This window comes from Myotis brandtii, unplaced genomic scaffold (assembly GCF_000412655.1).
Source record: "Myotis brandtii unplaced genomic scaffold, ASM41265v1 scaffold863, whole genome shotgun sequence".
NCBI lineage: Eukaryota > Metazoa > Chordata > Mammalia > Chiroptera > Vespertilionidae > Myotis > Myotis brandtii.
The window spans coordinates 782,611-796,342 of record NW_005371516.1 but is presented as its reverse complement, the minus strand read 5'-3'; the positions used below and the strand labels follow the sequence as shown (position 1 = coordinate 796,342).

Below are 13,732 nucleotides of genomic sequence, written 5' to 3'. Positions count from 1 at the left end.
GACTAAAATTCTGTATGAAATTAAGGAAACGGGTTATACATATATCGCATTTTAGGGACTACATTCCCTGCGTTTCAAATACACCCTTGTTTGCATTTTCGTTTTATAAGAATCATTATAAAAAAATAAGTATCATTACAAATTCTTACACTTTGTTTGTATTGGGAAAAGTAACGGTGGCAATGCTCCTGCCCCTAAGAGACACTGCTTTGCATCAGGTTAGTGGTGTGACTGGTCACTTGGTCTTTCAAATTTAAAGAATCTTTCACTGGGCTATGTTTCAGCTTCATGAGTTCAAAGCTCCTGAGGCCACATTTTTCTCGCCCTCCAAACTACACTCTTCCTAGAGGCTTTCCATTTCCATTGCTCTCTCTCTCCCTAGCTTTCTGCCTAGAAATATACAAACCCTGTTATTAATTCAGGGAACAATTTGTTTCTACCAAGTAGCCCTCACCTACTCTTTTGCTCTTTTTATTCACATTCAACCTTTTGAAATCCTCGTGACATCCTCAGATTGGGTTCTTTCTAGTTTCTTCTCAATTAAGTCCTTTATGAAACCAAGTGCTTTTGAGCACGTGAAAGCTGGCTGGAAGCAATTTTGTTCTGGACTCTGAGGAAAATCAAGAAGCATGGCATAATTCTTGAGTACAGGGGCCCTGCTCTGTGCGTGACAGGGGGTGGCACCGCAACCTCCCCATCGACCCTGCCTTGAGTGTGACAGGGGGCGGTGCCCCAACCCCCCAATCGGCCCTACCCTGAGCGTGACTGAGGGTGGCATTGCAACCTCCCGATCCACCCTGCTCTGTGCATGTCGGCCCTGCTCTGAGCCTGACCAGGGGCTGCACTTAGGGATTGGGCCTGCCCTCTGCCACCCGGGAGGAGGCCTAAGCCAGCAGGTCGTTATCTGCCGAGGGGTCCCAGACTGGGAGAGGGCACAGGTCAGGCTGGGGGAACCCCCTCCCCCCGCCCCCCGAGTGCACAAATTTTTGTGCACTGGGCCTCTAGTCCTATATAATAAAGAGCTAATATGCTAATTAGATCAAACAGCAGAACGATTGTCAGGACAACCTTCTGGAGGAAGCCGGGGCTGCAAGAACCGGTCAAGGCTACAAGGGGCTGAGAGGGCTGCAAGGGGCTGCAAGGGGCTGCAAGGGCCGGCTGAGGCTGCGAGGGCCGAGCCCCTTGCATGAATTTCATGCATCGGGCCTCTAATAATAATATAAAACTGTGAGACGGCGGTTTTCAACCTTAGCTGTACATTTGCATCACTTTGGAAGCTTTAATATCTGAATGACCAGGCAGCAACCCAGCCCAGTTAATACAGAGCCTGGTGTGTTTGTCTTTCCTGGTAAACCTAGAGCAAGCATGTCAAACTCGCTGCCTGTGGGCCACATGCAGCCCACAATGAATATTTTTGTGGCCCAGCCAATATAACAGTATGTAAGAAACGTTTTAATTAAAATTTTGTTAACTTACATTTTACAATATCCTGTTATACATAATCCTATATAATAAAAGCGTAATATGCCCTAACTGGTTTGGCTCAGTGGATAGAGCATCGGCCTGTGGACTCAAGGGTCCTGGGTTCGATTCCAGTCAAGGGCATGTGCCTTGGCTGCGGGCACATACCCAGTAGGGAGTGTGCAGGAGGCAGCTGATCGATGTTTCTCTCTCATCGATGTTTCTAACTCTCTATCCCTCTCCTTTCCTCTCTGTAGAAAATCAATAAAGTATATTTTTTTTTAAAAAGCGTAATATGCTAAGTGCCCAACCGATCGGTCGACCAGTCGCTATGACGTGCACTGACCACCAGGGGGCAGATGCTGTTGGGGTCCAGCCAATTGGGACTGGTCTAGATGACCCAGATCAGCCCCGATCGCTGGCCAGGCTGAGGGACCCCACCTGTGCACAAATTCATGCACTGGGCCTCTAGTTATTAATAACGAACTACAACATTCGCTAATGCCTGAGTACTATAATTGTGTTGCATTCATTTCCCTTACACGCCTTATGTACAGGTGCACCATTTCTCTCCACTAACACCAGCAGTGAATATTTTAGCAGCTGATTGCCATGTCATTAGTCTTGGACTGACTTGTTTAGTGTGTGCAACAGGAAATATTTCCCTTTTGGAGAACAAAAAAATAGGTTTATTTGCATTACACTTATTTGTGCAGTTATTCAGTGTCTGGTGAGTTAATATTCAAGAAAAAATATTAATTTTTATTAAAATGTTCTATTATTTTATGTTAGTGATTACTCATTTATTTCAGCCCTTTGTATCCAGCATGTTTCTATCGACATAAACCTACGCTTCTATGAAAATTGAAGCTTTTGTTTTTTTGTAGCCCATATAAATGTAAACCTTGTTTACGTTTGAGTTTGACATGCTTGATCTAGAGCAGCCGTGGGCAAACTACGGCCCGCGGGCCGGATTCGGCCCATTTGAAATGAATAAAACTAAAAAAAAAAGACCGTACCCTTTTATGTAATGATGTTTACTTTGAATTTATATTAGTTCACACAAACACTCCATCCATGCTTTTGTTCCGGCCCTCCGGTCCAGTGTAAGAACCCATTGTGGCCCTCGAGTCAAAAAGTTTGCCCACCCCTGATCTAGAGGCTTCCTATCACAAGCAGAGTGGGGTTCCTCTATTGATTTCAGAGAGGGAGGGAGGGAGGAAGGGAGGGAGGGAGAGAGAGAGAGAGAGAGAGAGAAATGATGAGAGAATCATTATCGGTTGCCTCCTGCACACCCCACACTGGGGATCGAGCCCACAACCCAGGCATGTGCCCTGACAGGGAATCAAACCCTGACCTCCTGCTTCATAGGTCGATGCTCAACTGCTGAGCCATACCCGCTGGGCACAAGCAGAGTGTTTTGCTGGGAAAAAAGCTAAGTGGGATTCTGCTTCAAGATATTCAACAAAAAGTTCTGGGAAAAAAAACCTCTTAAGCATGAACTGCTACCTTGGTCTCAGAGATGTGCTGAGGACATTTTGTGATCTAAGCCACCCAGTGGTCCACCTGGTAACACCACCTTGATCTTCATTGAACATCTGTTCCATTGCTTCACTTTTGATACCCAGAATGCTTCCCATTAATTGTAACACTTCATGACTTTTATGTTTTGGTGACTGACAATACCCCATAAAAAGATTTCTCATTTGGATTCTGCCAACTTTCCCTTCTGTACTGCTTAGCAAGTTTATCAATTTCTTTTGTCCGTCATCCAGCACTTCCTGTTGGACCTCATTTTGTTTTATAAATTCTGTCATTTATTCTCCCTTCTGATCCAAGCCAGATTCGCTTTATCCAGACATCCCTGTAACACCACCAGTTTTCCTTCTAGATGTCTGCCTTCTCCACCCATTCAGCTAGTACCAACGCCAGCTTAGCTAGCAGTGCGTGAGCTGACTGCTTTTCTTGTCCCCGAGAAACAGACAGCTGCAATGCAATTCCATCTCTCTCCTTGGCGACCACGATTCAATTGTTCTGCAATGACTCTACCTGCAAACTGGCTTGATGGCTTGCCTTTTCCATTTCGTTAGAAGATGAGTGATGTTTCCCTCCAATATTGCAGCTTTCCTTCTTAGTTTAGCTGCTGTATCTTCTGCAGCCCAAGCTTCTAGAAAAGGAGGACCTTCTGATTCTAAAGTATGGTTCAGCCATCTCTCCAGCTCCTGGTTTAAGCATAATTCTTTTTCACACAAGTATTGAACATATTTTTACTAAGGTACGGTTTTCCATTTGTTTCTGTTTTATTGCCAACATGACTTCATTTCTCTCCTGTTGAAACATAACTGTCTTTTCTTGCATTGATGTAACTGCATTTAAAAGCTGATTTAATTCCTCGGTCTTGCCCTGTTTTTTTTTCCTTCAATAGTTGCTCTAAAACAAGAGCCTTCTCCGTCATTGCAACATATTCCAATTTTTCCCCTTTCCCCATCCTAGAACAGAGGTTCTCAACCTGTGGGTCGCAACCCCTTTGGGGGCCGAAGGACCCGTTAACAGTGTAACAATGAAAATACATCCTGCATATCAGATATTTACATTATGATTCATAACAGTAGCAAAATTACAGTTATGAAGTAGCAACGAAAATAATTTTATGGTTGGGGGTCACCACAACATGAGGAACTGTATTAAAGGGTCACGGCATTAGGAAAGTTGAGAACCACTGCTCTAGAAAGTCACATATTTGCCGCTTGATTTTCTGTTTCCTTTTCCCTCGATGTTTCTACTATTTTTTTTCATTTTCCTGTTTTAGTTTACACATGTCCACTTCAAAATGCAATGTTCTGTCCTTCAAGTTGGTTATTGTCTGACTCAAAGGTTCATTTTGCTCACTTCATGGTAAATTTTTCACTTACAGAAAGCAATTCATCACTTTTTGCTTTAAGAGCTCTTTGTCCTTAAGCAAGTTTTGTAAAAAACATCTTGTTTCACCTTTAGCAGCTCAATTTCTGAATCAGTTTGTTCAAGTAGTTATCTATCTAGTTTAGAGGTGGCAGCAACTGGATCAGACAATCTCTGATTTTCTTTCTCGAGGGTTCTAATTGTTGCTTCTTTGTCCTGCACTGGTTTCTCAGCTCTTATACCTCTTCTTGGAATAATTTAGAAGACTCAATCAGTTCATCCGATTTAATTGCCTTAAGAGACTCTGTGGATTCTGAAGTAATTAATCAGGTGGAGGGCTGTGGTAAAATAAGGTCCAGCTGACCAAAAAGAGCATCCTTGGCATTGGGAAGCTGCCCTATGCTGAGCTGAATCTGTGCTAATTCCTTCTCCAAACATTGGACTCTAGAAAGCTCCCTTATATTTTGTTTAATATGTTCCTTAAACTCAAAGTTCTGCTTCTGGACATTTAAATTATATTTTTGTGACTAATATAGCTAACTTACTAAATCTTCTATTTAGGCCTCTCCTTGGTTACATAGAAATCATTAACAGTCAATTCACATTGAATTAATTTTTCTTTCTGCATGTCTGACTTCGGTGATGTTCATTTTATCACCTTCAAGTTGACGAACTCTCTATTTTCCATCATCTAGAGCTTGTTTTCACTTACTGATGATGCTATCTCCTTCATTTTGTTGTTTTGATCGCTGATCTTTTATCAAAACCATGTGCTTGGCAGGTTATTGTTTTGGTTGGTCCAGCTCCCTTAACTCAGCTACTATCTGATTGAGTTTTTAATCCTTGGCTTTCAAGTTGTATGTTAAATGATTTACTTTTGAATCCAAATTAACATCTCTTATAGCTGTACTTTTAATTCCTTTACACTCACTGTTTAATTTTAAAAGTGGCAGTTGAAATGCTTTCTTTTTTTGACTTAATAATGAATTTTCTTTTTCTAAAACTTGAATTCGGTCTTTAATTTTCAGACTGTCATCAATGAGACTGTTACACTGGTTCAAGCTTCGCAGTGTCATTATTTCATTTTCAGTATCAGACAGAGCATGTTGCACTCTGAACAATTCCTCCACGGATGACCTCTGTGGAAGAACTCATTCCTTTTCTGTCACGGTATCACCTTACTTTTTTAATACAAGGCTTCAATTCACATTCTTTAATTGTTTCTTTCTTTTCCTCATTTATCTGGTCTTATTCTCTCCTTAAAACATCACTCTCGTTTTCTGCAGAAGAATTAAATATTTAATTCCAAACTCAAGCTCTTTGATCTTTATTTCAGTTTGTAGAACTTGAATAGATTTTTGCATATCAGGACTGTTAAAGGCATCAGTTACTCCAATTCCCAAGCTGTCCTGATGTAACAGATTTCCCAGTTCTTCCTTCATATTCACTTATTTTATCTTGATGCCTATAACCTATTTCTGCCAGTTTCTGTGGATAACATGATGCAATACTGCTATTTCACCAGTTGCCTTATTTCACTTCTTTTGAAGTTTCTCCATGGTATTTTGCAGTTTGTAGATTTCATTGTGAGCCAAGCTGTTAGCTGTGGAAGTCTGAACAAAACCTCTCCAACGACTAACTTCAGCCTCAAGTCTTAGAACTGTATCCGACCATCTGTTTATCTCCTGTTGTGATGAAACCAGGTCAACAAAGCCCATATCATCGCCATTGCAAGCTGAAGCATGATGGTGATGTCAGACCCAATGAAGGTGTTGCCTCGGTTGATGGTACAAGAATCTACGGACTCAGTGGCTCACTCCAGCTTCAGCAACTTGTCCTTTAGTGCTATGTGTCTTCCATTCAGAAGTTTGAATTCGAAGGCTTTCTGTTGTTGATGATGTCAGTAAGCAGTAGCTTGCTGTTTTATTTGAGCTATTTCTGTCTTAGACAACTACAAAAAGTTTTAAGACTCAAGAGCTGTGCTCGGCAGGGCAGGGCCGCCGGGAATTGGGAGGGGGCAACTGATAGATCTCCTGTGGGGGGCAGCTCCTGTCAGGGACCCTGGCTGCTGTCCCTTCAGCTCTCTCCCTGGAGCCACACCACCTGGTCTCTCCTTCACTTCTCTGGCCCACTGCACACCACCCTCCCTCTGCAGGAGCTCAGGGTGAGAAGCTGCCAACAAGATTTGTGTGCTTGCTCTTTAAGAGGTTGCCTTGGTTTCTAGCAGACTCCTGTCTTTCCCTGGAGGACAGAGTCCCCGTTCATTTGCACAGATAGCTATTATGTGGGCTCCTCTCCCAGGCTCTGGTGCTCCGGGCTGGGGAGCCTGGCATGGGGTGAGACACCAAGCTCCTGGGGGCGGGGGCTTTGCAGGTGGGACACCCCTTCGGATGCTCAGCTGCGGCACTGCGTGCGGGGCCAGTCCTTTTCGCTTATCTGCTTTTCTTACCAGTCTCCGTGTGGCTTCTTCTGCAAATCTTTGGTTCTGAATCCTCTCCCAGGCTCTGGTGCTCCGGGCTGGGGAGCCTGGCATGGGGTGAGACACCAAGCTCCTGGGGGCGGGGGCTTTGCAGGTGGGACACCCCTTCGGATGCTCAGCTGCGGCACTGCGTGCGGGGCCAGTCCTTTTCACTTATCTGCTTTTCTTACCAGTCTCCGTGTGGTTTCTTCTGCAAATCTTTGGTTCTGAATCCTTTTTTTCATCTAGACTTCTATATTTTCACTGTAATTCCAGTTTGGTCCTGGGAGGATGTGAGTGTAACTTCCACTTGCTTTGCTGCCCTCTTGGGTCTTTGGGAAATGACAGAGACTTTTATGAAGAGGAGCATTGGACCTGAGAGACGCTGAATTAGAATCCTACTTCCCTGCAATTCTACAAAGCCTTTCATATATGTACTAAAAACATGGAGAACATATCTTTTTGATAGGTTCTCATAGACTTCTCAACATCACAGCTCATGATTTCCTATTGCTCTCTTTGCCTTTGAAATCTAGGCTACAATATTTACAAGTCACCCTCAGAATCATATTCCTTTCAGATATAATCTCTTCCTCACCAACCACCCCTCCCTGAAAAGCCATATTACAAATATGAATGGGGTGTTTCTTGTTTTTAAATTCCCTTTATTTCTTTTTAAAAAATATATTTTATTGATTTTTTTACAGAGAGGAAGGGAGAGGGATAGAGAGTTAGAAACATACATGAGAGAGAAACATTGATCAGCTGCCTTCTGCACATTCCCTACTGGGTATGTGCCTGCAACCAAGGTACATGCCCTTGACCGGAATCAAACCTGGGACCCTTGAGTCGGCAGGCCAACGCTCTATCCACTGAGCCAAACCAGTTAGGGCAGTTCCCTTTATATAAAAAAAATTTCACATCCAGTCTTTAAGAACTTGTGTATGTTTCCAAAGTGGGACTTTGGAACTTCGTAATTGCTTTCAAAGAAAACAAAATCACATTTAGATAGCACTTTGTTTATAGAGATAAACAAAGAGATTGTTCTGTACATTTGCCAGTTGATAACACTTCATATGCGACAAAGATTTATTTCTTGATTAGGGGGGGTAAGTTTCTTTACTCCCGAGTTTATTTTTAAAATTTTAATTAAATGTGATCTTTTTACTGAACTTTGGCATTTGAGAAATAGTTTCCCTAATTCACTCAGGGTTTTGTCTCCCTTACTGCACCTGGCAAGTGCAGCAGAGTGGTCATTTTCCTGAGAGACAATGGTATAAAACCCATTTATGTAAATGAAAATAAGAAAATATCACTTTTAAGTAATTTAAATTGTTTAAGACTTCATTTTTTTCAAATGTATTTTTCAACATCCCAATCATTTTTTTGGTGTATAGGTTATCGGTGCTGTTTACTAAATAGATAATCACAGCAATTAACACAAAACTATGTGATGCATTTGAGACTCTTAAGCTACTTTGGCACATACATACGGTGTTACACTTGTACTTTATTGAATTATCTTGGCAAGAGCCTCTTTTCCATTCTCGGACAGTAACATCCGAAAAACTGCCCCAAACATACAGCTCCTCCCCTGGCATTAAAAATCAACCACACTGCCATTCTATTCATAGAGATTCTTTATTTTTAGGGTTTTTTTCCTCCCATATAAATGGGTTGCCAATATGGACTCTCAATATAAACATTTAACCAGAGAGCCAGAATCAGATCTTGAAACCATTATCTCTATTTTGAAGTACCAAGCTATTGGCATGTAATTTCATGTAATTTCTAATAAATCTGGCATAATGATGTCTGATTTTAAATAAGTAAAGGTAAGCAAGCATATATAAAGTAGGCATGCTACCATCCATATAGATCATTAAATTTAAGGCCCAGGTGAATTTGTTTAAAAGCTGGAAATTAAGAAATTTAAAACCATTCTTTCATGTTTGCTAGGTCAAAAAAAAATAAAAGAACCCATGATAATGTTAACCATGGGGCCATTTGAATCTTTAAATTATGTTCTTCTTAAGAGTTAAAATTAAAAGAAAGTGACCTCATGGAGTTTAATGCTACCCTTTGATTGCTGCATGCTATATTAATTTCTTTCACCAGTTCAGCTTTTCCAATATAACAAATTGGCCTTATCTCCACTGGTCAGCTTCTTCCTCTAATGCAGACAACTTAATGGATTTTAGTTCTAAATAGAGCAGGGTTTGTTTCTGAGTATGAATTTCAACTTCAGTTATTGTACAAATTATGCCCTAGCTTGATATTGAACCAGGTTGACCACTAAAACAGAAAAGTCTAATATATGACCTAAATTAGCAAATTTTGCCCAGACAGCAAAGTTCAATTGGCCTGATACCCTCATCCTTACATTTTGTTTTGCAAAGCAAGTTCTCCATCTAGCGGCTGGAAAGCGCACAGTGCGATCCTATAATCATTATTACTGATTCTCTGTACATTTATATAGCTCTTTAAAAGTATATAAGTTAGCCCTAGCCTATTTGGCTCAATAGATAGACTGTTGGACTGCGGACCAACGGGTCCCAGGTTCAATTCCGGTCAAGGGCAAGTACCTAGGTTGCAGGCTCCTCCCCAGACCAGGCCCTGGTCGGGGCTCCTGCAGGAGACAACCAAATGGTGTGTTTCTCTCACATTGATGTTTCTCTCTTTCTCCCCCTCTCTATTCCACTCTCTCTAAAAATCAATGAAAAAATATCCTCGGATGAAGATAAAAAAATTTTTTAAAAAGTATACGAATCACATGTACTACGTGATAATTGGCTTTTTTTCCCTGCTTCTACACTATTTTTGTAGAGGGGAGTCGAGTTCTGTCCCATTAGTTGAATGTAAAGTTGGGACCTTCAACTTGAGTGGAGCAGTTATTTAATTGCTTGGTGAAATGAATGAGATGAATAAATGCAAATGTTGAATATAAAGGGGTTTCTGCAAAGTATAAAGCAGTATAACACATTAATGAAATTCATAATTATTAGTAAGTATTTCTTTTTATTATGGAACTAGATTTCTTAAATTTCTTAAGCATGTTCCTTGGCACGTGTTGCTTTGGTAAGTACAGATGCCACAGGGAACTGGAGCAGACTCAGCCAGAGCTGACAATCTTCCCTCACAACCCAGAAAAGGAAGTTTTAGAACCAGAGGATGTTAGAATTTATATTCACTAATCTGCCCATTTTACAGGTGGAAATACAGAGCTAGCTCAGAGCATTTAAAGCATGAACTTGGGGAAAAGTGTGTGAAGAAAGAGAATTGGTTTCGAACACTCCCATCTGCTTCTTACAAACTTGTTGATCCCAGGCCCCTGACTTAAATCTACTCAGCCATGGTTTCCAGTCTATAAAATGTGAGCAAGAATACCTGCAGAATATGATTAATATTAAGAAGAAGCAAGATTCACAAAGCGCTTACAATAGTGCCTGATTGATAAAAATAAGAATGTAAAAAACAAACACACAAAAAACAAGCAAAGAAACAAAAGCCTAATTCATTACATAGTAAGTTAAAATGACAGACCTGGGTTTTGTACCTAAGTCTTACACTCAGATTTTCCATTGTACCATATAGATATACTTTAATTTTTGTAAAGGCTTCATGACAAAATTGTAGAATCATGAAGCTTAGCAAAGAAAGTGCTTATAGTAATTGTTGATTTAATAACTTGATGCCTCTAAAAGTTAAATGAGGAGAATATTGAATATAGCTATAGAAAGTGAACAATTATTTATTATTCCTCAATTGGCAATTTTAAAACTATCATTATTATATATAAAACTATAACACTAATCATTATAGTTATGTACATATGTAATACACATCAAGTTTCTCAAGAGTATGTGAAAATGTGTCAGAAACTACTTCTCTCATTCAATGCCACTCTCGATAAGACCCCATGTTAAATAATCAGTTCATTCATGACAAGAAGTAAAAATGATCATTAACAATTAGCAGATATATAGGACAGTGTGTGATGAGTTATTAAAGAAACATGTGAAATTTTCTTCACTTTAGGTTATCCCATTTTTCTCTATATAGTACTCAAAGTCTTATATTTCTTTTTGAAGAATAACAAACTAGAAGTACATTCTATAACATATCTTAATTTAACTAATGTAATTGTAGCTAACAACATTTGACACTAATGAAATGAATTAAAATACTTTATGAAAAAGTTGTAGACATTTAACAGAGCAAAATACAAATGTTTCCTAATAAATTTATTTTGCATTGAATTTTCTTGATGAAACTTTGCCACTCACCTCTTTGTTTCCAAAGCTAATATACACATCTCAAATTGAAAGGGATATTCACTGAAAATCAGGACTAAAATATGTAAATACAAACATGTAATTGTAAGAAACGCTTTACAGGTTATTCTAGAAAAAGATCCATGTAGTCTTTCTATCTTTGAAAAGTAAACTTGAAAGAATACAGTTCTTAAAAATGGACTTATCAGGACTTCATGTACCTTGTCTTAATTTTCAACATTTCTCTCATTTCTCTCATTTTTAAAGTTCACCACTAAACTGATTAGGATTTCTAACATTCCAAAATGCACTAACATTGTAATTATCCTTAATTAAATATTTAGAGCTCTTATAAGTTTATTTTTATAACTATCATAAATTACAGCCTTTGGGTATAAAATAAATTTTACTGAGAATATATTGAAATTTTTAGGGACCTGTTGCTAATAACAAATTTAGAAAAGCCAATCTTGCCACCTGGTGGTTCCAGATGAGAAATGTGATTTTAAAGGTTACAATACAGCTGAGTTCCTATTTTAACACAACTCAAATAATCTAAACATATTTGATGGTGCACATATTTTGACAAAGGTGCAAAAACAATTCAGTGGGTGAAAGGTTATCTTATTAAGAAACGGGTTGGAGCAATTGAATATTCATAGGCAAATAAAATGAACATTGGCCCCCATGATTTAAAAATAAGACAAAACAAAAACCTCAAAGAAGATCACAGAGTTAAACATAAAACATAAACTATAAAACTTTAGGGGGGGGAATCATAAGAGATCATCTTTGGGATGAGGGCCAGGTAAAGAGTTCTTAGACTTGACTCCAAAAGCATAATTCGTAAAAAACACTATTGAAAAACTGGACCTCATCCTAATGAAAAAGCTTTGCTTTGTGAAAGACACAGAATGTTTCATCCTGTTAAGAGAATGGAAAGACAAGCTACATACCAACTGGGAGAAAATAGTTTCAAACCCCATGTCCAAGGGGGAAGACTAAAGAAGGAGTGACAGCACACATGTTTGCAAGGATGGAGAAACTGAGTCAATCATACGTCACTGGTGGATTGGAAAATGGTAGAGCCACAATGGAAGTTTTTTAATTCCTTATAAATCTACACATGCAACTATCATACACTCCAGCAATTGTACTCTTAGACATTTATCAAAAATGTAAATATATGTTCACATAGAAACCTGTATATAAATGTTTATAGCAGTTTTATTCATAGTAGCCAAACTGGAAACATCTCAAAAGAGGATTGGTTATAAAAATGCTGCTGCATCTGTACCATGGAATCCAATTTAGCAATAACAAGAAATCATTTATATTTGCAACAACTGGGAGGACTACCCAAGAAATTGTGCTGATTGGAGAAGGTTATATGCTCCTATTTATATAATATTTTGAAATGACAAAATTATAGAATTAGATAACCAATAGGTCATGGAGGTCCAGGTTAGGGATGGTAAGGGTGTAGGAGAAGGGATTTGGCGTGAATATGAGAGGGATCCTCATGAAGACTGAACTGCTCTGCATCTTCACTGTTGTGGTGGATGCAGGGACCTACATGTGATAAGATTGTATGAAATCTAACACACACACACACACACACACACACACACACACACACACATGAAACTGGGGAAATCTGAATCAGATCAGGAACAATATCAAAGTTAAGTAGGGTGAGAGCATGTGCTGGGGGCTGGGAGCAGCCGGGGAGAGGTCAATGGGGGGCCGGACATATGTAATACTTTAAACAATAAAGAATTTAAATTAAAAAAATATCAACGTTAACATTTTGGCTGCAATATTTCACTCTAGTTTTACAAGATGTTACCATTGGGGAAGTTCACAAAGAGCAACAGAGCCTTTTGGTATTATTTCTTACAATTGCAAGTGAATTTGATATGATCTCAAAATAAAATGTTTAATAACGACAATTATGCCACCAAGTTGTTACAGAATAGAAATATGACTTAAAAGCTTAAAAGTATAGAGTTAATTGTTGTTTTAGAGCAATGCCAACAACCAAAACATATCCTTGTGCATACATTCATTGTTTTAATTATTCCAACTTCAAAGTTTAAAAGGTTCTTTATGGATAAATAGTTCTTATAAAAAAGATATTAAAAGTATACTTCTCATATTTCATAGTTATTTTTTCTTCATACAGTTAAGATTTGAATTGAAACAGAGAAGGAAAGTGTATTTGCAGAATTAGTAAGCATATAAAGAATTGTCAACATCCAGACTGCAAAAAAAAAGCGTAAAATAGAAAAAAAAATTTTATACTGTTTATGTAAATGATTTCTCAAATATATTACAGTTACAAAATTTCACTGGTATGAAATTATTTGGTCTCTCCATTTTATACATAATTAATAGCTAGCAAGTGTTGAGATTTCCTTGATTTTATATTAAAAAAATAAAATAATAACCATTCTTTCTGAAAAATATATTTTTCTTAACTTTGAATTGTTTTCTTCCCACAGTAGAAATATTGCACTTAAGTTTTCTTACTTGAAATGCCATACTACCAAAATAAGAGTACACTGGAAGAATTACAGAATAAGTACTTTGATTAGATAGATAGATAATACATTTTAAAATTTAACAGTATATTTTATAT

The 13,732-nt window shown here is 38.6% G+C and overlaps 1 pseudogene; it reads right to left on the bottom strand.

The window, feature by feature from the left end:
• Nucleotides 1–3,348: 3,348 nt before the first annotated feature.
• LOC102246002 lies at nucleotides 3,349–6,077 on the bottom strand (annotated as a pseudogene).
• Nucleotides 6,078–13,732: the final 7,655 nt, after the last annotated feature.